General features: G+C 39.9%; 1 protein-coding gene across 4 annotated transcripts in view; it reads left to right on the plus strand.

The window, feature by feature from the left end:
• LOC147873171 (neuropeptide F-like) overlaps positions 1–25319 on the plus strand; it is a 169214-nt gene that overhangs the window by 108122 nt on the left and 35773 nt on the right. The window contains exons 1-4 of one of the 4 annotated variants that reach the window (XR_015536149.1): positions 6147–6276; positions 6589–6809; positions 8206–8437; positions 8838–9648. The exons of 1 other annotated variant lie outside the window; for it this stretch is intronic. The gene's annotated coding sequence lies outside the window, so the exon portion shown is untranslated. Of the gene's footprint in view, positions 1–6146; positions 6277–6588; positions 6810–7567; positions 7894–8205; positions 8438–8837; positions 9649–25319 lie in introns of those variants that run through there. 2 more of the 4 variants (XR_015536147.1, XR_015536148.1) reach the window with 2 other exon arrangements.

Raw genomic sequence — 25319 nt, forward strand, 5'->3', positions numbered from 1 at the left:
CTTGCCTTGCCTTGTCTTGCATTGAATTGCCTTGCCCTGCCTTGCCCTTGCCCCGCCCTGTCCTCCGCTGCCCTGCCTTGCCTTCCCTTGCCTTGCCTTGCCTGGACTTGAATAGACTTGCCTTGCCTTGCTTAGCCACGCCTTGCTTTGAATAGCAACGCCTTGCCTTGCCTCTACACACCTTGCCTTGCCTAGCCACGCCTTAGCTTGCCTTGCCTTGCTTTGCCTTGCCTTGCATTGCCTAGCCACGCCTTGCCTTGCCTTGCCTAGCGACGCCTTCCCTTGCCTGGCCTTGCCTTGCCTTCATTTACCTTGCCTTTCCTTGCCTTGCTCTGCCTTACATTGCCTTGCCTAGCCACGCCTTGCCTTGCCTAGCCACGCATTTCTTTGCCTTGCCTTGCTTTGTCTTGCTCTGTCTTGCCCTGCCTTGTCTTGCCTTGCCTTGCCACGCCTTGCCTTGCCTTGCTTAGCCACGCCTTGCCTTGCCTAGCCAAGCCTTTCCTTGCCTAGCCACACCTTGCCTCGCCTTGCTTGCCTTACCCTGCCTTGACCTGTCTTGCCTTGCATTGCTCTAAAGTAGCACTTTTGTCCGATTAATATTATGTAAGTTACAAGCAGATTACTGTGATTCTTATTATGCTTTTACAGCTCTGAATAGCAAACAATTCTGTATCAAAGAACATCGCCGAACAGCGACGACATGTTACGTTTGATAACATCTCAGTTACAAAGATATGTGTGATTATTAGCGATGCAATGACATTTACAGACAAAGTTGAGATTTGATGTTTTTTGATGACGTCTAATCATATACATATTTTACATTAAAATCACATTTGTTTTTAGGAAATAAAGCATGATATATTTCGAACATAGTTATCCATTTATAATAACATATAAACCTTAAAATACAAACAGAATTTAGTGGCACAAATATCAGATCGCAAAAATCAAAACATAAGACCATCCGTACATTACAGGAAGTACAAAATCAGTTAAAATTTGTGGTTCATAAAGTTGAAGGGAAATATTTCAAATTATTATAAACATGTATATTTAGGATAGATATTAATTGCTTTAAAGTAGCGCTTTTGTTCGATTAATATTATGTAAATTACAAGCAGATTACTGTGTTCTCATATTATGCGTTTTCAGCTCTAAATAACACACAATTCTGTATCAACAAACATCGGCGTGCAGAGTTCGTCGGCGATTATCGCAGAAACACAGATGTGTGTGAATTTATACGATGTAATGTTATCTACAGACAGACATGAGTTTTGACGGTTGTTTGAAGACGTCTAATCATATATGTCTCTTATATAAACAACACTATTCTTTTAAGGAAATCATGCATTATGTTCATAGAACTTCTTCATCCTTACTTGGAAATCCCCTGTTCCATTAATCATGAAGAAAACAATGCCACATGTGATCATCATATGGTGTGTTCATAGCCTTAAGACACATATGTGATAGTGGAAACTTTCCAGCAAATACAGACTTCTGACATACCAAGATTGTGTTCATTGCACGTCGCTCTTTAATCCCGGCCTTCAGCGATTAGATGAGACATCACAATTTGTCTCTCTTGAGCTCATCCTTCACCTCGAGCCCGTCATCCACCACGAAGTCATAATACATCTCGGGGTCATGATCCGCCGCGGGGTCAAAGTCCTCCTAGACCTCGTCATTCACCTCGGGGTCATCATGCTCCTCGGAGTCATCGTCCAACTCGAGCTCGTTGTGATCCTAGGACCAGAATGATAACATTTACACTGCAGCTGGCAGCTTTCAGTGCAAGCGGGAGGGATCTTTTTCATAGGGGAGGTGTTGCTCAGGTAATCATGTAATAACATATGATTCCCCACATGGATATGGGAATACATTGATATTCCCTACACAGCCACTGCCAATCGCAGAAATGGATGTAATTAGTCCTATGTATTGTTAGTTATAGTTTGCTTTTAACAAATTTGTGCTGATAACGCGAAGGTCGTGGGTTCGTTCCCCCCACGGGCCACAAGCCAAAACGTGGCTAGCCAAGGCAAGGCGTGGCTAGGCAAGGCAATGCGTGGCTAGGCAAGGCAAGGAGTGGCTAGGCAAGGAAAGGCAAAGCGTGGCTAAGCAAGGCAAGGCGTGGCTAGGCAAGGCAATGCGTGGCTAGGCAAGGCAATGCGTGGCTAGGCAAGGCAAGGCGTGGCTAGGCAAGCCAAGGCAAGGCAAGGCGTGGCTAGGCAAGAAAAGGCGTGGCTAGGCAAGGCAAGGCGTGGGTAGGCAAGGCAAGGCAGGGCAAGACAGGGCAAGGCAAGGCAAGGCAAAGCGTGGCTAGGCAAGTCAAGGCAAGGCGTGGCTAGGCAAAGCAATGTAAGGCAGAGCAAGGCAAGGAAAGGCAAGGTCAGGCAAGGTCAGGCAAGGCAAGGCGTCGGTAGGCTAGGCAAAGCAAGGCGTGGCTAGGCAAGGCAAGGCAAGAAAAGGCAAGGCAAGTCAAGGCAAGGTAAGGCGTGGCTAGGCAAGGCAAGGTGTGTCTAGGCAAGGCAATGCGTGGCTAGGCAAGGCAAGGCGTGGCTAAGCAAGGCAAGGCGTGGCCATGCAAGGTAAGGCAATGCGTGGCTAGGCAAGGCAAGGCAAGGCAATGCAAGGCAAGGCAAAGCAAGGCAAGGTAAGGCAAGGCAAGGCGTGGCTAAGAAAGGCAAGGCGTGGCTAGGCAAGGCAAGGCGTGGCCATGCTTGGTAAGGCAATGCGTGGCTAGGCAAGGCAAGGCAAGGCAATGCAAGGCAAGGCAAAGCAAGGCAAGGCAAGTCAAGTCAAGGCAAGGCAAGGCAAGGCAAGGCAGGGCAGGCAGGCAAGGCAAGGCAAGGCAAGGCGTGGCTAGGTAAGTCAAGGTGTGTCTAGGCAAGGCAAGGCAAGGCGTGGCTATTCAAGGCAAAGTAAGGCTACGCCAGGCAAGGTAAGGCAAAGCAGGGCAAGGCAGGCAAAGCAAGGCAAGACATGAAAGGGGAGGACAAATCGGTGCAGGGCAGGGCAAGACAATGAGAGGCAAGGCAAAGCAAAGCAAGGCAAGGTAGGGCAAGGATGGGCAATGAAAGGCAAGGCAGGGCAAGGCAAGGCAAGGCAGAGCAGTGGAGGGGAGAGCGGGGCAAAGAAACGAAAGGCGAGGCTAGGCAAGGCAAGGCGTTTCTAGGCAAGACAAGGCATGGCTAGGCAACGGAAGGCGTGGCTAGGGAAAGCAAGGCAAGGCAAGGCGTGGCTAGTCAAGGGAAGACGTGGCTAGGCAAGGCAAGGCGTGGCTAGGCAAGGCTAGTCGTGGCTAGGCATGACAAGGCGTGGCTAGGTAAGGCAAGGCGCGGCTAGTTAAGGTAAGGCGTGTCTAGGCAAGGCAAGGCGTGGCTAAGCAAGGCAAAGCAAGGCAATTCAAGGCGTGGCTAGGCAAGGTAAGACGTGGCTATTCAAGGCAAGGCGTGGCTAGGCAAGGCAAGGCGTGTCTAGGCAAGGCAAGGCAGGGCAGTTGAGGCCAGGGCGGGGAGGGCAAAGCACGGCAACGCAAGGCAAGGCTGGGCAGGGGAAGCCATGGCGGGACAGGGCAGGGAAGGGCGTTATGGACGTTGCAGGGCAAGTCAGATCAGCACAGGCGATTCAGGGCAAGGCAAGACAATTTTAGGCTAGGCAAGGCTAGGCAAGGTAAGGCAAGGCAACGGAAGACAAGGCAATACAAGGAAAGGGAAGACATAGCTAGGCAAGGCAAGGCAAGGCAGAGCAGTGGAGGGCAGGGCGGGGCAAAGAAACTAAATGCGAGGCCAGGCAAAGCAAGGCGTTTCTAGGCAAGTCAAGGCATGGCTAGGCAACGCAAGGCGTGGCTAAGTAAGGCAAGGCGTGACAAGGCAAACAAGGCGTGGCTAGGGAAAGCAAGGCGCGGCTAGTTTAGGCAAGGCGCGGCTAGGCAAGGGAAGCTGTGGCTAGGCAAGGCAAAGCGTGGCTAGTAAAAGCGTGGCAAGGCAAGGCAAGTAGTGGCTAGGCAAGGCAAGGCGTGGCTAGGCAAGCAAGGCGTGGCTAGACAAGCAAGGCGTGTTTAGGCAAGGCAAGGCAAGACGTGTCTAGACAAGGCATGGCAAGGCAAGGCAAGGCAACGCAAGGCTAGTCAAGGCGTGGCTAGTAAAGGCGTGGCTAGGCAAGGCAAGGCGTGGCTAGGTAAGGCAAGCTACAAGCAGAATTAATGTGTTGTCATATTACGCGTTTTCAGCTCTGAATTGCACACAATTCTGTATCAACGAACATCGGCGTGCAGTGACCACATATTATGTCGGGTATTGCCGCAGCACCAAAAATGTGTGTGAAAATATACGATGCGTTGTTATAAACAGACAGACTTGAGGTTTGATTATTGTTTGAAGATGTCTTATCATATACATGATTCATTTGAAAAACACAATTCTTTTGAAGTATTCAAGATTGATGTAATTCGAACATCTTCATTCCCTCAAAACCACGTACATACGTTAAAATAGAAACAGTATTTAGTGGCACAGAACGCTAAAATCGAAGTATTAGTCAACACGAACATTACAGGTAATAAAAACACTGACCGAGAAGATGGTTCGAAAAGTTGAAGGGAACTGTTTCCAATTATTATGAACATGTACATCAGGGTAAGATACTCTTTGGTTTAAAGTAGCACTTTCGTCGGATTAAGAATACTTTTAATTCGTAAACGATACAAATTGCACATTAATGTAGTCGAAGAGAAACAATTTATTTTTATTCTTAAATGATTTTCCGTATAGGTTGCTATTGAAAAGTCACGTTATCCATTATATTTTTCAAAATATGAATTATGTTTAAATCGTAAAACATAAAATCATAAAACGCTATATTTATGCTTCCTGTCTCACAATATGAGCTCACCAGTCGACTTATTTTCGATTTATTTAACAAACGAGAATCGGGAAATGTGTCCCTGAACTCATTCTGGCAAGTTAATTAAGAACGAGACGCCACTTGGTTTTCGACAATGACCACTCGTCGAATTTGTGATAAATTTACAGCAGATTACAACATGGCGTGAATCCGCGCGTCCTGTTTGTCCGATAATCAGAGCAATAAATTTTAATTCTTATTGAATTGTAACAGTTATTTTTCAGTTGTGGTTGCATTACTTTTTTTTAATGCTGTTTTAAGAACATTGATTATTCTGAATGGCTTTAAATTGCTGGGAGAGGACTGGAAATATTTATCTTCGTACTTGCGTCTAGTATGACAGTAGGTCTGCCCTCGGTCTGTGGTATGAAGACGGAGAGGAAAATTAGTCCGAGATTACAGTAAACAACGCTGTCTCTACGTTAGAGGTTAAGAATGTGTCGAGATTAATATACAAAAACCTCAGAATTTTAAATTTTAAAAAAAAATTCAAAACTTGCTTTACATATAGATTATAGATATACATAAAGCTTAAAAATTTTCAGCAGAGACGAAAGCATCTACGGAATAGTAAGAGTGAGTGAAGAGGTAATATTTCAATGCAGGCTTAAATACCTTTATATAATAACTTAGACTTTTAACTGTTGGTGGAAGATTATTAAACAACTTGATACCTGTATAGTAGACTCCTTTTTGATATTTAGTAAGGTTAGGATTTGGCACATAGAGATCATGTTTCAATCTTGTTTTTAAATTATGTACATCTGTATTCCTTTTAAATTTATCTAAGTTTTCCACCACAAATGAGAGACAGCAGAGTATAAATTCACTTGCAAGTGGAAGTATATTAAATTTACGAAATAATTTTCTACAAGATACCCTGCTTTTGACACCGGCCATTATTCTAATTAATTTGTTTTGCATGTAAAAAGTTGTCAGTGGAACCATGGTTCCGGATAATTTGACGTAAATACGTCATACCTGCATTACAATCGAGTAAAGTTTGATTAAGACATTGCTTATTTAAATTGAATTAGTTACGCTTAAGATGGGTCTGTAGTAGATGTATGTAATGTAATGTAATGTAATGTAAGGTAACTATGTAGGTAACCATTGTTTATTTGTTGATAAACAGATGACGTTTCCCAGGTAACATAACATTGAAGTTGTGTTACCTAAGAAACTAATTGCTACGTGATCTGTTTACTCGGCATTGTTGTGTTACATTACTGCCGTCAACAATCCGCTTTCGTTATTGCAGAAAGAACTGAGCTGTAAATCGGCTGTAGAATAAGTGCGTCGTAGAATAGATAATTTTGTGGTGGTAAAAACGTTTTAGAATATCACAGATACTTATCTTAGGTAAGAATTATTACATTACATTACATTATAGAGACGTATTTACATCAGATTCTCCGGAACCGTGGTTCCTCTGTCAACATTTCATATCTTATATGTATGAATCTTTAGTATTACAGAATCTGAAAATCGTGTACAACGAACACAGAAAAATACGACCTTGAACACATCCGTATGTGTTTTGTATTGTTCACTGAGGTGAACTCTAGAAACTGTGATGGTAAATAACTGATGGGTGTGTCATAGCATCATTGCTTAATTTAATTAACAGTAATATAAAAGTGATTTATATATTTTCAATTGTGTGTCTTTTAGATCCCGGTGACAGAAGGTGACGTCTTCAAACAATGTCAACAGATATTTGTTTATACTCTGCATTGTTGTGTTGGTATAGAAACACAACAATGCCGAGTAAACAAATAACGTAATAAATAAACAAATACCAAGACAGTCGCATTGTCACTGCTCTACAAGCAGCACATCGTCTCTGAACAGCGACAGAAAACCATTTAAGAAATGAAGGAAAGTGAGAGAAGGTAATCTGATACTGATAATAATACTCATTCAAGTCATTCTGCTTACGAAAACTGACGCCTCTGTGTTTAAATTATATTTAGGCGATAAATACAATGATAGGAAGGGGTTTAGAAGACTTGAGTAAGACACAAATCTAACCACCCCTTAGTTTAGTTTTTTACTAAAGATTTTAACAAATTAATATACAAAAACCTCAGAATTTTAAATTTTAAAAAGAAATGCAAAACTTGCTTTACGTATAGATTATAGATATACATAAAGCTTAAAAATTTTCAGCAGAGATGAAAGCATCTACGGAATAGTAAGAGTGAGTGAAGAGGTAATATTTCAATGCAGGCTTGAATACATTTATATAATAACTTAGACTTTAAACTGTTGGAAGATTATTAAATAACTTGATACCTGTATAGTAGACTAATTTTTGATATTTAGTAAGGTTAGGATTTGGCACATAGAGATCATGTTTCCATCTTGTATTTAAATTATGTACATCTGTATTTCTTTTAAATTTATCTAAGTTTTCCACCACACATGATAGACAGCAGAGTATAAATTCACATGCAAGTGGAAGTATATTAAATTTACGAAATAATTTTCTACAAGATACCCTGCTTTAACACCGGCCATTATTCAAATTAATTTGTTTTGCATGTAAAAAGTTGTCAGTGGAACCATGGTTCCGGATAATTTGACCTAAATACGTCATACCTGCTTTACAATCGAGTAAAGTTTGATTAAGACATTGCTTATTTAAATTGAATTAGTTACGCTTAAGATGGGTCTGTAGTAGATGAATGTAATGTAATGTAATGTAAGGTAACTATGTAGGTACCATTGTTTATTTGTTGATAAACAGATGACGTATCCCAGGTAACATAACAATGAAGTTATGTTACCTAAGAAACTAATTGCTACGTGATCTGTTTACTCGGCATTGTTGTGTTACATTACTGCCGTCAACAATCCGCTTTCGTTATTGCAGAAAGAACTGAGCTGTGAATCGGCTGTAGAATAAGTGCGTCGTAGAATAGATAATTTTGTGCTGGTAAAAACGTTTTAGAATATCACAGTTACTTATCTTATGTAAGAATTATTACATTACATTACATTATAGAGACGTATTTACATCAGATTCTCCGGAACCGTGGTTCCTCTGTCAACATTTCATATCTTATATGTATGAATCTGTAGTATTACAGAATCTGAAAATCGTGTACAATGAACACAGAAAAATACGACCTTGAGCCCATCCGTATGTGTTTTATATTGTTCACTGATGTGAACTCTAGAAACTGTGATGGTAAATAACTGATGGGTGTGTTATAGCTTCATTGCTTAATTTAATTAACAGTAATATAAAAGTGATTTATATATTTTCAATTGTGTGTCTTTTAGATCCCGGTGACAGAAGGTGACGTCTTCAAACAATGTCAACAGATATTTGTTTATACTCTGCATTGTTGTGTTGGTATAGAAACACAACAGTGCCGAGTAAACAAATAACGTAATAAATAAACAAAAATAAATAAACAAACAAATAAACAAGCAGCACATCGTCTCCGAACAGCGACAGAAAAGTATTTAAGAAATGGAGAAATGTGAGAGAAGACGTTCCGACACCAACAAGGTAATCTGATACTGATAATAATACTCATTCAAGTCATACTGCGCATTCAAGGGTTAGAAAACTTGGATAAGACACAAAACTAACCACCCCTTGGGGGGGGGGGGGGTTAGTTTACTTTCTTACTCAGTGGGGAACTTCATTCTTATGATTCAATTTAACATTTTAGAGTGATTAATTCAAGGTGTATGAGATGGTTGAGACATGAACCGCACAAAATTTAACAGATTCAATTGACTTTAGGTAGGTGGATGATCTGAACACGACAATGAACCTTAAGAGTTCCATAATATAAAGCAAGAATTTTGACGTAAATACGTCTACACGGAAGGGACATTCGGCAAAAAAGCGTAACGGAGATGTGTAGGATCCGTATCCGTAACGTCGTGTTTGTTTATTTCAGTCGTAATCCAGGGCGGGCCTCAGATACTGGGCGGGCGACAGGTGGCGGATAGTGATATGAGGGTTAGCTGCGAATAATGGGCAGTCCCGGACCGAGGCGGCAAGACCGGAGAGCGTGGGAGTGTAGCTGGTGGCAGGCTGCACCCATCAAATACCACATGAGCTCAGTGCCCCCACTGCCTTGTGGGTAGGGGAGGAATCCCCAAAGGCTAAGGGAAGGAAAACCCTGACAGAAAACCAAGGGTAGAAGGGGCTGCATAGGAATAGAGAAACCAGTCTTTCTAAGGGAAAGAACCCGGAATAAAAACTTCTGGAGGTTGGGGGGGGGGGGGTTGCACATCGGACTACCAACCCAATTCTGGAAGAAGCTCACACACTGAAAGGGCCGTAGTGCTAGAGAAGAAGAGGTTGGAGCAGTAGCGCACATGTAATGAAGAAATTCGAAACTTTCATTTCGTTTGTATGTATTCTTCCTTTGTGTGTGTCTGTGTGTGTGTGCGTGCGTTTGGGTGTGTGTATGTGGCGTGGGGCGTGGGACGTGTGGGGCCTGGTGTCCTGTCGTGTTGTATCGTGTGGTTTGGTGTGTTGTGTGGTGTGTTCTGCAGTCGTGTCGCGTCGTGTCGTGTCGTCGTGTGCTGTCGTGTCGTGTGGTGTACTGTGGTGTGGGCCGACACCAAACGACACGACACGACGCCACACGACACGACGCCACACGACACGACGCCACACGACACGACTGCACACGACACGACTACACACGACACGACGCCACACGACACTACGCCACACGACACGACGCCACACGACACGACGCCACACTACACGACTGCACACGACACGACTTGACGCCACACGACACGACGCCACACGACACGACGCCACACGACACGACACGACACACCACGCGACACGTCAGCACACCACACGACACGACACTACACGACTGCACACCACACCACACCACACCACACGACACGACACGACATGACACCACCCCCACACCACGCCCCAGACGCCCCACACGCCACACACACACCCAAGCGCGCGCGCACATGCACACACACACAGAGGAGGAAGACGTACAAACCTAATGAAAGTTTCGATATTCATTACATGTCCTTCTTCTTCTTCTTTAGCACTACGGCCCTTTCAGTGTGTCAGCTTCTTCCAGAATTGGGTTCTTAGCCCGATGTCCAACCCCCATAGTCCTCCAGAAGTTTTTATTCCGGGTTCTTTCCCTTAGAAGGATTGGTTTCTCTATTCCTATGCAGCCCCTTCAACCCTTGGTTTTCTGTCTGGGTTTTCCTTACCTGTTTTAAAGAAGTAATTGTTTTGTTTGTTTGTTCCGAAATGTAAATCGATCAATCGATAAGGAACATGAATGATATTTTATTATCTTAATTATAATAAATTTTAAATAAAATTATATTGTGATCAGACGGATTAAAATAAATAATTGATATAATTGTTTTATTTCCATTGTCATAAATATTATACAGATTTCTTCCAATTTTGGGCTGTGGTCTCCAGAAACCAAGTTTTATTGCTGGAGAGTGGCCATGTTTGAAGAATATTCAGATTGCATATTTGTTAGAATGTGGAACAGGAAATCTACCTTTTAGTTTTTAGTTTTCATTTTTATGTTTGATTAGTGGAGTTAGGCTTTGAAATTTTCTATTATGATATATATTTAAAAAATGCTTTTTCATAAGTTAAAAAGCATACATAGAGATTATGTGAATTTAAAGTTAAATTTGATAAATTATGCATGGAAATAGTTAAATAAATGGAATGATTGTTAATTTATAAATAATGATAATTCATCATATAAATTGGAGTATTAAAACATCAGTAGGTCTCACAAGTTCTCTGCAGAATATATTTGTTTTAATTTGGAATGAAGATTCTTCTCCATAATTGCAAAATCTTTGAGGTGGCAAGAAGGGTTGCTTCAATGCGTCATTCAGTTTCCATCAATTAACCTCAAATACAGTAAATAAAAATGCGATTAAATATTAATAACGCTAATAAGAATAACTTCATGGGCAACAGAATTTTGTAGACGAAAATCCCTACGTTCACAGGTCGTGTAATTGTTTCTGTCCCGACGCAGAAGCACTGAAATGTAACTCATCTGTGAGGATTAATACCACGTCACTTTTATGACAATTTAAGCAGTCGCTTTTGTGTAACACTTTTATCTTGAGTAACACAAAAGCTAAGCGAGTTTTGTGAAACAAAATACTGAGGAAAATCTCAGGCGGGATCTATGGGAGATAGGAGTTGAAGGAGACTGGATTTTGTTGGCCCAGGACAGGGTCCGGTGGAGGGCTTTGGTTAATTCGGTGATGAACCTTCGGGTTTTATAAGCCATCTCGTTGGTTGGGTCCACTATTTGGGAAGCCTGAGGGGAAGAGACCTCTGGGGAGACCTAGACGTAGATGGGAGGACAATCTCAGGCGGGATCTATGGGAGATAGGAGTTGAAGGAGACTGGATTTTGTTGGCCCAGGACAGGGTCCGGTGGAGGGCTTTGGTTAATTCGGTGATGAACCTTCGTGTTCCGTAATCCATCTGGTTGGTTGGGTCCACTATTTGGGAAGCCTGAGGGGAAGAGACCGCTGGGGAGACCTAGACGTAGATGGGAGGATAATGTCAGGCGGGATCTATGGGAGATAAAAGTTGAAGGAGACTGGAGTTTGTTGGCCCAGGACAGGGTCCGGTGGAGGGCTTTGGTTAATTCGGTGATGAACCTTCGAGTTCCGTAATCCATCTGGTTGGTTGGGTCCACTATTTGGGAAGCCTGAGGGGAAGAGACCGCTGGGGAGACCTAGACGTAGATGGGAGGATAATGTCAGGCGGGATCTATGGGAGATAAAAGTTGAAGGAGACTGGAGTTTGTTGGCCTAGGACAGGGTCCGGTGGAGGGCTTTGGTTGGTTCGGTCGTTGAACCTTCTGGTTCCGTAAGCCATCTAGTTAGTTAGTTAATTAGTAAGTTACTTAGTTCTTTCAGTTGTGTATTCGTAAGGAGACGAATATAATTTAATCTACCTTCTGAGACTCTTCGGAATTGTTAACTGTCTTTTCAAGGTAATTTTTTTTGAAGAAAACGGTATCAACGAGACGTGTTTTGAACCAAAGTTACAGTCTCGAACTGTTTCATAAAGCTTCCTACATGTTTTCAGGGTTCGTTCTTCAGTATCTCACACATTTATTACCTAGAATACAAGTTGAAATAAAATTCTTCGTTAGCGTAAACGATATATTCTTACTTCTGTCTCCGCCTATTGTACACAGATAATGCAATATTTTGCAAGTACGGCGGTAGAGACGTCAACATTCTAATGATCATCAGACATAATTGTAGGCTATAGTCATCAAATGACAGAATGGAAGGTCGCACCAATGGAAAACACGAATTATGGATTCATTCAACGACCTAGGTGATGATCCATTTAGAGCACTTCCGACATTTTCTGCTGTCAAAGTTCTGAATCTTTACGTAATGTAACAACGAAGAAGAAACATTTTCTTAAATTATGCAATTTAGAACACAATTTTATCTAATATAAAGCAAAGGGCAGTTTCTTCCACCCCTTTTTATTATAAATAAATATACGATTCGAATTTCGAACGTCGAGATTGTCAAAATGGTATTAACGTTTTCTGACGCGTGTAGTTTTAGTCTCGAATAATTAGGAAGGGTCTTCATTAAATATGTTTTTTGTGGAGCTGATGGCCATGTTGCTTCTGGGCGACGTGGAAGCTAATAAAGGACCTCAGGTTGGTCAACTAAAGCAGGATCAAACATTAGATTACGTCGCAAGATGCTGAAGATGCAGTCACTGGAGATGGCTGACACCAGGAAGGAGATTCATGCCCATACCTTCCGAATGAAGCTTAATTCTGTGATGAATCAGACTGAAACTGCCGATACGAATAAGGGAGGAAATTCAGGATGTTATGGACCACAAACTGATGTTTTCTGGAAGACAGATATCAGGCAGAGAACATTAAAATCTTGGGTTTAGAGGAGAAAACGGATGAGGGCTCCTCCGCAATAGATTATGCTGATATAAACATGATTTGGGAAGAGAGAAATTGGGTTGTGTTGTAGCAGAGACAAAATAAGGGCGTGGTTGAGGAGTGAATTTGTAAATCGAAGATTTGCGAGAATCTACTTGTTTAAAGTGAAGTGTAAATGGGAAAGTTATGTCAGTGGTACAAGCAGCAGGCAATACGTGACCGTGGTGTCCTTACTTAATACAGCAGTGGAAATGTTGTATCACTGGAGCTCTGACCCCGCATTAACCGATGGTCTACGCGATGGAGTAGCTCAAACGCTCAAAAAATTAAAATATACAGAAATGAGCCAAAGAAAACCGAGGATGTCGAAAAATTCCAGGCCAACTTTCTCTACCCCTCATTCACTCGCCACAGTGAAAACAATTGAACATAATGTCACGTGACCCGCCGCTGCTCTGATCTCCATCTAGGTCCATGGACTGTGAGTGGAATTTCAAATGTCACGATAATCCAGGTTCAACGATGACGACCATACTACATGTTTCTATTTTCCTCAGTAGCTTCCGTGTCTTGCAAAAATCATGCGTGCATCATGAAAATATTTCTAAAGGGAAAAAACAAAGCCCTTTGTCTCCTTTGCAGACCCCTCACGAAACTTTTTTTAAGTATTTTCCACTGCGTGAGTGAGAATTTACTATTCTGTGCGAGAACTTTGAAACAGAATGTGTAGATGCTCACGACAGCTACAAATTTCGATCAGATAATTAAGTTCGATACGAAATTCATAAAAATTAAAGGTTATGTATTTGATTCGTGCTAAACAAAATAAAATTTTACGGTCAATTTTAATTATACAATTCCAGCGACGAATATCATCGTAAGATTAGAAAGTGAACAGGTGGGCTGATGAACCATCACCTGTTAGTGGTTCATTGTACGTTCGAAACAAATCGTCAACTTGACACCAGCAATAAGATAAAAAGTAATTCTGTGAAAAATGGAGGACTCTTATATATCTTTAGATTAATTCTTGAACCTGTCACAAATCCTTACTTCGATAGAACCTTAGACCATTGTTTGCGGCAAAACTTCAGTGTTGAAATTACGTCTCAAAGAATACGAGTGAAAATTTAAGTAATTAAGTCGGGATTAATTCTCGGACAGAAAATCCCTGTGCGAGCTGCAGGCCTGCCACAAATTTATGTTCGGAATAAGAATGCTCCTTGCGAGCTGGCCCGAAGTCAAGACATCGTGGACCTTATTTCATTTTGCAAAATTTGGCAGTAAGGAAACCTATAAATCACTGACTAGTTGTGGCGCCAAGGGCTTCGAAAGAGAAGAGACTTCCATTCGCAATAAAAATTTCGAAATTTTCTCAAGAAAGATCTACACTTTTCGCCGCCATATTTGTCCCTCAAATTCCACAGCGTAACGAAAAATGACAAATATATCATATTCACATCTTAGAGGAAAATTATATTACGTTGACAGAAATCCAAACCAAGTCAAAAGATGGCTGTCTTCTGGGTTGTTGCGCAGTGTAGCGTGGTAGAAGTTTACAGACGTTTCAGTCTCCCTGGTGGTGGAGGCAGGGAGGACCTCTGAAAAGTCGGTAAACGTCTACCACGCTACACGGCGCAACAACCCAGAAGACAGCCATCTTCAGACTCACCGCCGTGATAACTTCAAATCCTACAAACCAATTCCGTTTCTTGCTTTAGACTTCCGTCAGCTCTAATTAACACGCCCGTAATTTTCCACGTTTCATTGGTCCTGTAAATACGCTGTTTTATCCTTTCGTGGTCTTCCTTTACCATGCGTATGGCGTACGCACATAATTAAGGTACTAACGTAATTAAAGTGTTATTAAATAAATTTATATTTCGAAGAATACTTAACATCGCCACTCAATGAACGCGCGTGATATCACACAACGGACTCTGATAAAAAAAAGCCTCGTGCCCTGCAGTGAGTAAATTATTCCTGCTTCTTATACGGAAGGATTCGGTACCAAAACGATTTCCGTACAGAAATTTCAGTCTCTTAAAAAGACCGAGAGCTGGTTATATCGCAAAGTACACGAGATTCCGAAAGTCCTCGTAAATCGGCAAACGTACGCGGAGGACGGATTTTTGTGTTCTACGAATAGATGCATAACAGAGCAGTTCCTTATCCGCAAGTCCGGAGACGATGGCTCAACGCGGAACATAATTCGCTAAACATGGAAGTTGTTCCGACTACCGGCGTCGTGCAGAAATGAAACGGGAGTCGCCAAAGTGAGTTCTCAGTCACTGGTACACTTAACGCGTAAGTTTCTTTTCACTGCCTGGAACTTCGCTTCTCCTGCACTACATAGGAGGCCAATGAACTGTGGAAGAGAAGTTTGAAGCTAAATCGGTGTCACGAAAATGAACATACAGAAAGTGCGTCGCTGAACAATCCCCACAGACCTTCTCCTCGTATTTTTCCTTCCAAGGGGCGAGTTTACTCTATCGGTAGGTCACGTGCTAGAAGCCCTATACGACATAAATCTTCATTTCACTTTAAAATTTGTAGCTATCAGACGGCTTCGTGCTGTAATTTCCTCCACATTCAGCTGCTATTAACTATTCGAAGCGACATCTTCTGGATAAAGCTGGACGCAACTGGTTCCTTCTCAACGTTGGTAATAACCCAGGGTTTTCCTTTACCCGTCTTACATATTTGAGTTCACTTTGTTTACCTTCCGTCACATCTCACTCTTTTAAATCCCGTTAAATATCACGTGCTCCGGAATTGGAACAGATTACTGCTTTCAAGGTTATCTGCATCCGACTCAAAAGTTTTATTCTGACTGAACATGATCATAATTAATTAACCAACTAGATGGCTTACGGAACCCGAAGGTTCATCACCGAACCAACCAAAGCCCTCCACCGGACCCTGTCCTGGGCCAACGAAATCCAGTCTCCTTCAACTCCTATCTCCCATAGATCCCGCCTGACATTATCCTCCCATCTACGTCTAGGTCTCCCCAGTGGTCTCTTCCCCTCAGGCTTCCCAAATAGTGGACCCAACTAACCAGATGGCTTACGGAACTCGAAGGTTCATCACCGAACTAACCAAAGCCCTCCACCGGACCCTGTCCTGAGCCAACAAAATCCAGTCTCCTTCAACTCCTATCTCCCATAGATCCCGCCTGAGATTATCCTCCCATCTACGTCTAGGTCTCCCCAGTGATCTCTTCCCCTCAGGCTTCCCAAATAGTGGATCCAACCAACCAGATGGCTTAGGGAACCCGAAGGTTCATCACCGAATTAACCAAAGTCCTCCACCGGACCTTGTCCTGGGCCAACAAAATCCAGTCTCCTTCAACTCCTATCTCCCATAGATCCCGCCTGAGATTATCCTCCCATCTACGTCTAGGTCTCCCCTGAGGTCTCTTCCCCTCAGGCTTCCCGGTGCACACCTCTTGTCCCATCCATGCGCGCTACATGCCCAGCCCACCTCATTCTTCTCGACTTAATCTCCCTGACAATATTGGGTGACGAGTACAGATTTTTAAGCTCGTCATTATGCAGTTTTCTCCACGCCCCATCGTCTTCCCTCCAAGGCCCAAATATCCTCAACACCCGATTCTCAAACACCTGCAATCTCTGTTCCTCCCTCTGAGTGAGAGACCATGTTTCGTACCCATACAAAACAACAGGCAAAAGTATTGTTTTTTTCAGAATTCAGTCTCCTCCGAACTTCCTCACAAGTATCATTTTGATTTGTTATTGTTGTTCCCAGATATTTGAACTTTGTCCCCCTTTCAAAGGATTTATTAGCCACCCTAAGCTAATTTTGCCCGCCTGTCTTCTGATGACGAGATACTAACACGTAGTTAGTTTTTTCTGAATTTACTTCCAGCCCCACTTGTCTACTAGCCTCTAGTAAAACTTCTGCGTTCCTCTTTGTTGTATTTATATCGTCCCCCAATAAATTAACATCATCAGCAAATGCCAATAGCTGATGTGTCCCATTCAATTGCAAACCCTCCGGCCTATCTTGGACTTTCCTGATAGCATATTCTAGCACAAAGTTAAAGAGCAAGGGAGACAAAGCATCTCCTTCTTTTAGACCGTTCTTGGTGAGGAATGTCTCAGATGAATATTTACCTACTCGAATTTTGCTACAGGTTTCATTTAAGCACATTTTTATTAGACTCAGTAGCTTATTTGGTGTACCAAATACAAAAATAATATTATACAACACTTCTCTCTTCACAGAGTAATGAGATACATAAATTAATGTACTTTAAGGTAAGATAGTAACTTCTAAAGGCGTGTTCGATCAAGCAAGTGCGTAATGCTCCTTTCTCGAGTATTGCATTTTAATTTTCTGTTCATTTATTTTCTTGTTTCAGAAGTTATTTTGTCTCCGTTCATTACTTAAATACAAAGGTTGACGCAGTCAAAAATAATCTCCCTTGGGGACAGGCTCTCAAAGGGCGGAGACTAATCCTTCAGAATGCTAGTTTAAATAGCCTTTTCAGCGAGGCTTTTTCAAAGTCCTACATAGAAGCAGGCAAATATAAGTGTTATTATTTAAAAGCAAACATGCATTAAGGTTAAGCCAACTCGCAACGACAGGAGAGAGAGAAAATAATTCGCTGTTTTTCAGTCTGTTTGAGATAACGAAAGAAATGTCTTCATAGCGAGGCGAGATAAACATTAATGTTTTTGAATTAAAATTAAGAATACTTTTAATTCGTAAACGATACAAATTGCACATTAATGTAGTCGAAGAGAAACAATTTATTTTTATTCTTAAATGATTTTCCGTATAGGTTGCTATTGAAAGGTCACGTTATCCATTATATTTTTCAAAATATGAATTATGTTTAAATCGTAAAACAAAAAATCATAAAACGCTATATCCATGCTTCCTGTCTCACAATATGAGCTCACCAGTCGACTTATTTTCGATTTATTTAACAAACGAGAATCGGGAAATGTGTCCCTGAACTCATTCTGGCAAGTTAATTAAGAACGAGACGCCACGTGGTGTTCGACAATGACCACTCGTCGAATTTGTGATAAATTTACAGCAGATTACAACATGGCGTGAATCCGCGCGGCCTGTTTGTCCGATAATCAGAGCAATAAATTTTAATTCTTATTGAATTGTAACAGTCATTTTTCAGTTGTGGTTGCATTACTTTTTTTTAATGCTGTTTTAAGAACATTGATTATTCTGAATGGCTTTAAATTGCTGGGAGAGGACTGGAAATATTTATCTTCGTACTTGCGTCTAGTATGACAGTAGGTCTGCCCCCGGTCTGTGGTATGAAGACGGAGAGGAAAATTAGTCCGAGATTACAGTAAACAACGCTGTCTCTACGTTAGAGTTTAAGAATGTGTCGAGATTAATCTCTCCAGTTCCACACAGCAAAATGGAGTTCTCCCCAGCCATGATTTCGTGATTAGTAATCAGGTTACACTTACTTTTGTGTACGGTAGCCATAGGAAAAAATTGAATTCCTCGTGCAATGATTTGCATCTATGATCCATCAATTTCTACGAAGTAAAATTTACCGTTTCTCTCCATTTCAGTATAGTCTTTGATATTGTTACGTTTGTGATTTCCTTATTACAATTGCACTGGGCGCGAATCCTAGCTTCTGTCCGCGAAAGTTGTAAATGTTGATTTATAATTACACGACTCTACTTTAGACCAAACCCCCATTCATATAAATAGGTTCAAAGACATTCGTTCCACTGTACCTGTGACGACACACAATAGAAAACACCGGAATTTGCCATAACCCAGGAGGTCACAATCACGCGGCCATTAGTGACATAGAGTAGTTAATTTGATAGCAGTTTTGCACACACCAAGCTTCTCATTAATGCGTCATTCATGTCTTCTTAATCGTCCTACTAAAAAATTGACAGTGGAACCACGGTTCCGGAGAATTAGACGTAAATACGTCTATACGGAAAGGAAGTTTATATACTGGCTTTCTGCTAAATATTTCCTTTATACAAGCTTTACAATTGAGATAAGTTTGATTAAGATATTGATTATTTAACCTGAATTAGTTACGCTTAAGATGGGTCTGTGGTAGCTGAAATATCTTTTTTTTATATTTACTATAAAAATTTGTGATTTCGTCGTCGTTAATAAATTACGTCGTCAATCAACAATGTCAACAGATATTTGTTTATACTCTGCATTGTTGTGTTGGTATAGAAACACAACAATGCCGAGTAAACAAATAACGCTTCACAACAAAGAAATCAAAAAATATCAAGCCAGTCGCATGATCACTGCTCCAGAAGCAGCAGACCGCAATCTTGATTATTGACTGACAGTTGGCTTAAAACATCAGAAAAGTGAAAGAAGACGTCATCAAGTATTTGAAGTACCGACTCCAACAACTTCAACAAGGTAAACTGATACTCATTCGATATATTACGATTACGAAAACTATTATGATCGATTTTAAGACGAATATTTTCAAGGGTGGAGATAGACGTGGAAGGTTGACTGAACAAGAAAATCGACGTAAAGACGTAGAATATCAGATTAGAGAACGCGCTCCGAAAGGAACGCCCTGCTCTAGTCTACTATAAAAAATTTTGATTTTCGTTGTCTTCAGGAAATGACGTCTTCAAACAATGTCAACAGATATTTGTTTATACTCTGCATTGTTGTGTTGGTATAGAAACACAACAATGCCGAGTAAACAAATAACGTAATAAATAAACAAATACCAAGCCAGTCGCATTGTCACTGCTCTACAAGCAGCACATCGTCTCCGAACAGCGACAGAAAACTATTTAAGAAATGGAGAAAAGTGAGAGAAGACGTAATAACACCAACAAGGTAATCTGATACTGATAAGAATACTCATTCGAGTCAAACTGCTTACGAAAACTGACGCCTCTGTGTTTAAATTATATTTAGGCGATAAATACAATGAAAGGAAGGGGTTAAAAGACTTGAGTAAGACACAAAACTAACCACCCCTTTGGGGGGGGGGTTAGTTTAGTTTTTTACTAAAGATTTTAACAAATTAATATACAAAAACCTCAGAATTTTAAATTTTAAAAACAAATGCAAAACTTGCTTTACATATAGATTATAGATATACATAAAGCTTAAAAATTTTCAGCGGAGACGAAAGCATCTACGGAATAGTAAGAGTGAGTGAAGAGGTAATCTTTCAATGCAGGCTTAAATACCTTTTTATAATAACTTAGACTTTTAACTGTTGGTGGAAGCTTATTAAACAACTTGATACCTGTATAGTATACTCCTTTTTGATATTTAGTTAGGTTAGGATTTGGCACATAGAGATTATGTTTCAATCTTGTATTTAAATTATGTACATCTGTATTTCTTTTAAATTTATCTAAGTTTTCCACCACACATGATAGACAGCAGAGTATAAATTCACTTGCAAGTGGAAGTATATTAAATTTACGAAATAATTTTCTACAAGATACCCTGCTTTTGACACCGGCCATTATTCTAATTAATTTGATTTGCATGTAAAAAGTTGTCAGTGGAACCATGGTTCCGGATAATTTGACGTAAATACGTCATACCTGCTTTACAATCGAGTAAAGTTTGATTAAGACATTGCTTATTTAAATTGAATTAGTTACGCTTAAGATGGGTCTGTCTATCATGTGTGCTGGAAAACTTAGATAAATTTAAAAGGAATACAGATGTACATAATTTAAATACAAGATTGAAACATGATCTCTATGTGCCAAATCCTAACCTTACTAAATATCAAAAAGGAGTCTACTATACAGGTACCAAGTTGTTTAATAATTTCCACCAACAGTTAAAAGTCTTAGTTATTATATAAAGGTATTTAAGCCTGCATTGAAAGATTACCTCTTCACTCACTCTTACTATTCCGTAGATGCTTTCGTCTCTGCTGAAAATTTTTAAGCTTTATGTATATCTATAATCTATATGTAAAGCAAGTTTTGCATTTTTTTTTAAAATTTAAAATTCTGAGGTTTTTGTATATTAATTTGTTAAAATCTTTAGTAAAAAACTAAACTAACCCCCCCCAAAGGGGTGGTTAGTTTTGTGTCTTACTCAAGTCCTTTAACCCCTTCCTTTCATTGTATTTATCGCCTAAATATAATTTAAACACAGAGGCGTCAGTTTTCGTAAGCAGTTTGACTCGAATGAGTATTCTTATCAGTATCAGATTACCTTGTTGGTGTTAGTAAGTCTTCTCTCACTTTTCTCCATTTCTTAAATAGTTTTCTGTCGCTGTTCGGAGACGATGTGCTGCTTGTAGAGCAGTGACAATGCGACTGGCTTGGTATTTGTTTATTTATTACGTTATTTGTTTACTCGGCATTGTTGTGTTTCTATACCAACACAACAATGCAGAGTATAAACAAATATCTGTTGACATTGTTTGAAGACGTCATTTCCTGAAGACAACGAAAATCAAAATTTTTTATAGTAGACTAGAGCAGGGCGTTCCTTTCGGAGCGCGTTCTCTAATCTGATATTCTACGTCTTTACGTCGATGTTCTTGTTCAGTCAACCTTCCACGTCTATCTCCACCCTTGAAAATATTCGTCTTAAAATCGATCATAATAGTTTTCGTAATCGTAATATATCGAATGAGTATCAGTTTACCTTGTTGAAGTTGTTGGAGTCGGTACTTCAAATACTTGATGACGTCTTTCACTTTTCTGATGTTTTAAGCCAACTGTCAGTCAATAATCAAGATTGCGGTCTGCTGCTTCTGGAGCAGTGATCATGCGACTGGCTTGATATTTTTTGATTTCTTTGTTGTGAAGCGTTATTTGTTTACTTGGCATTGTTGTGTTTCTATACCAACACAACAATGCAGAGTATAAACAAATATCTGTTGACATTGTTGATTGACGACGTAATTTATTAACGACGACGAAATCACAAATTTTTATAGTAAATAAAAAAAAAAGATATTTCAGCTACCACAGACCCATCTTAAGCGTAACTAATTCAGGTTAAATAATCAATATCTTAATCAAACTTATCTCAATTGTAAAGCTTGTATAAAGGAAATATTTAGCAGAAAGCCAGTATATAAACTTCCTTTCCGTATAGACGTATTTACGTCTAATTCTCCGGAACCGTGGTTCCACTGTCAATTTTTTAGTAGGACGATTAAGAAGACATGAATGACGCATTAATGAGAAGCTTGGTGTGTGCAAAACTGCTATCAAATTAACTACTCTATGTCACTAATGGCCGCGTGATTGTGACCTTCTGGGTTATGGCAACTTCCGGTGTTTTCTATTGTGTGTCGTCACAGGTACAGTGGAACGAACGTCTTTGAACCTATTTATATGGATGGGGGTTTGGTCTAAAGTAGAGTCGTGTAATTATAAATCAACATTTACAACTTTCGCGGACAGAAGTTAGGATTTGCGCCCAGTGCAATTGTAATAAGTAAATCACAAACGTAACAATATCAAAGACTATACTGAAATGGAGAGAAACGGTAAATTTTACTTCGTAGAAATTGATGGATCATAGATGCAAATCATTGCACGAGGAATTCAATTTTTTCCTATGGCTACCGTACACAAAAGTAAGTGTAACCTGATTACTAATCACGAAATCATGGCTGGGGAGAACTCCATGTTGCTGTGTGGAACTGGAGAGATTAATCTCGACACATTCTTAACCTCTAACGTAGAGACAGCGTTGTTTACTGTAATCTCGGACTAATTTTCCTCTCCGTCTTCATACCACAGACCGGGGGCAGACCTACTGTCATACTAGACGCAAGTACGAAGATAAATATTTCCAGTCCTCTCCCAGCAATTTAAAGCCATTCAGAATAATCAATGTTCTTAAAACAGTATTAAAAAAAAAGTAATGCAACCACAACTGAAAAATAACTGTTACAATTCAATAAGAATTAAAATTTATTGCTCTGATTATCGGACAAACAGGCCGCGCGGATTCACGCCATGTTGTAATTTGCTGTAAATTTATCACAAATTCGACGAGTGGTTATTGTCGAACACCACGTGGCGTTTCTTTCTTAATTAACTTGCCAGAATGAGTTCAGGGACACATTTCCCGATTCTCGTTTGTTAAATAAATCGAAAATAAGTCGACTGGTGAGCTCATATTGTGAGACAGGAAGCATGGATATAGCGTTTTATGATTTTTTGTTTTACGATTAAAACATAATTCATATTTTGAAAAATATAATGGATAACGTGATTTTTCAATAGCAACCTATACGGAAAATCATTTAAGAATAAAAATAAATTGTTTCTCTTCGACTACATTAATGTGCAATTTGTACAGTTTACGAATTAAAAGTATTCTTAATTTTAATTCAAAAACATTAATGTTTATCTCGCCTCGCTATGAAGACAATTCTTTCGTTATCTCAAACAGACTGAAAAACAGCGAATTATTTTCTCTCTCTCCTGTCGTTGCGAGTTGGCTTAACCTTAATGCATGTTTGCTTTTAAATAATAACACTTATATTTGCCTGCTTCTGTGTAGGACTTTGAAAAAGCCTTGCTGAAAAGGCTATTTAAACTAGCATTCTGAAGGATTAGTCTCCGAATACAGATGTACATAATTTAAATACAAGATTGAAACATGATCTCTATGTGCCAAATCCTAACCTTACTAAATATCAAAAAGGAGTCTACTATACAGGTACCAAGTTGTTTAATAATTTCCACCAACAGTTAAAAGTCTTAGTTATTATTTAAAGGTATTTAATCCTGCATTGAAAGATTACCTCTTCACTCACTCTTACTATTCCGTAGATGCTTTCGTCTCTGCTGAAAATTTTTAAGCTTTATGTATATCTATAATCTATATGTAAAGCAAGTTTTGCATTTTTTTTTAAAATTTAAAATTCTGAGGTTTTTGTATATTAATTTGTTAACATCTTGAGTAAAAAACTAAACTAACCCCCCCCCCCAAAGGGGTGGTTAGTTTTGTGTCTTACTCAAGTCCTTTAACCCCTTCCTTTCATTGTATTTATCGCCTAAATATAATTTAAACACAGAGGCGTCAGTTTTCGTAAGCAGTTTGACTCGAATGAGTATTCTTATCAGTATCAGATTACCTTGTTGGTGTTAGTACGTCTTCTCTCACTTTTCTCCATTTCTTAAATAGTTTTCTGTCGCTGTTCGGAGACGATGTGCTGCTTGTAGAGCAGTGACAATGCGACTGGCTTGGTATTTGTTTATTTATTACGTTATTTGTTTACTCGGCATTGTTGTGTTTCTATACCAACACAACAATGCAGAGCATAAACAAATATCTGTTGACATTGTTTGAAGACGTCATTTCCTGAAGACAACGAAAATCAAAATTTTTTATAGTAGACTAGAGCAGGGCGTTCCTTTCGGAGCGCGTTCTCTAATCTGATATTCTACGTCTTTACGTCGATGTTCTTGTTCAGTCAACCTTCCACGTCTATCTCCACCCTTGCAAATATTCGTCTTAAAATCGATCATAATAATTTTCGTAATCGTAATATATCGAATGAGTATCAGTTTACCTTGTTGAAGTTGTTGGAGTCGGTACTTCAAATACATGATGACTTCTTCTTTCACTTTTCTGATGTTTTAATCCAACTGTCAGTCAATAATCAAAATTGCGGTCTGCTGCTTCTGGAGCAGTGATCATGCGACTGGCTTGATATTTTTTGATTTCTTTGTTGTGAAGCGTTATTTGTTTACTCGGCATTGTTGTGTTTCTATACCAACACAACAATGCAGAGTATAAACAAATATCTGTTGACATTGTTGATTGACGACGTAATTTATTAACGACGACGAAATCACAAATTTTTATAGTAAATATAAAAAAAAGATATTTCAGCTACCACAGACCCATCTTAAGCGTAACTAATTCAGGTTAAATAATCAATATCTTAATCAAACTTATCTCAATTGTAAAGCTTGTATAAAGGAAATATTTAGCAGAAAGCCAGTATATAAACTTCCTTTCCGTATAGACGTATTTACGTCTAATTCTCCGGAACCGTGGTTCCACTGTCAATTTTTTAGTAGGACGATTAAGAAGACATGAATGACGCATTAATGAGAAGCTTGGTGTGTGCAAAACTGCTATCAAATTAACTACTCTATGTCACTAATGGCCGCGTGATTGTGACCTTCTGGGTTATGGCAACTTCCGGTGTTTTCTATTGTGTGTCGTCACAGGTACAGTGGAACGAACGTCTTTGAACCTATTTATATGGATGGGGGTTTGGTCTAAAGTAGAGTCGTGTAATTATAAATCAACTTTTACAACTATCGCGGACAGAAGCTAGGATTCGCGCCCAATGCAATTGTAATAAGAAAATCACAAACGTAACAATATCAAAGACTATACTGAAATGGAGAGAAACGGTAAATTTTACTTCGTAGAAATTGATGGATCATAGATGCAAATCATTGCACGAGGAATTCATTTT

The sequence above is a fragment of the Zootermopsis nevadensis genome, unplaced genomic scaffold (genome assembly GCF_977971745.1).
Source record: "Zootermopsis nevadensis isolate Lab colony 2312 unplaced genomic scaffold, Znev_1.0 Znev_ptg000021l, whole genome shotgun sequence".
Taxonomy (NCBI): Eukaryota; Metazoa; Arthropoda; class Insecta; order Blattodea; family Termopsidae; genus Zootermopsis; species Zootermopsis nevadensis.